Raw genomic sequence first — 902 nt, 5'->3', positions numbered from 1 at the left:
AGATCGTTCTTTTCGAGCCCGCCCACCACATCCCTGTAGATTTTTTTATTTTTGCTTTTCCATCCAGCCAGAGAACCGGCATGCGCTGCTGGAGTATCCCGAAACCGTGGGCGCAGTCTTTACCACGTTGTCTTCCGGCCTCCGATCATGAGACTGCCCTTCACCTCATGCAAATGAGCTGAAACAGCGGCAGTGTTTTCTTCCAATGCTTTTTTTGTATTCATTTTTCTTCTTTGTTATTAGTTTGGCTTTGCGTTTTTTCATTTCCAACTTTTCTTTTTTCTTGCGATAAAGCTTTGGGTTTTTCCGCAAGCCACGATTGTGTAATACCAAACGTTTTTTCATTATAATCAACATTGGGTGAACAGTCCAAAATGGCTTATCTTGGTCCACAGTAAAATTTCACAACAAAAAGAAACATCAACGACGCCAAGCGGAGGTGTGTGCCGCATTTGTTTTGAAGCATGAACGAACCTGTCCGTCTCGCCGGATCTTCGGTTCTTTCTCTCCCTTTCTTTTCTCTTGTTCTTTAGCTCTTTTTCAAGTACCATTTTTAGAGACCTGGCAGTGGCGTCTGGGNGATAGTCTAAGTGTTTGCTTCGGTTGTTTCTACTTTTTTGATCAATCCAGATCGTTCTTTTCGCGATGCAGGGAAATGAAAGGAGTGTCGAGCAGCAACTTGCTGACTCAAACCGCTTCAATGAAGCAATGCTCGCCACATTGCGACTAGACAACATTTATAAATTGAAGCCGTGGAGACAACAAGCCGACGAATACATTCAAAGGTACGACACGTTATTCCTACGTGCGGCAACACCCGAGGCACCTGCGAATTTAAAGAGGGCTTTTGAAGAAAGGATGAAATCCAATATGCCACTTTCACAAGATGTGGCTTTCATCCT

The sequence above is a fragment of the Trypanosoma theileri genome, assembly GCF_002087225.1.
Source record: "Trypanosoma theileri isolate Edinburgh chromosome Unknown TM35_Tth_44_V1, whole genome shotgun sequence".
In the NCBI taxonomy this organism is placed as follows: domain Eukaryota; phylum Euglenozoa; class Kinetoplastea; order Trypanosomatida; family Trypanosomatidae; genus Trypanosoma; species Trypanosoma theileri.
Note: the sequence above shows the minus strand (reverse complement) of the source record.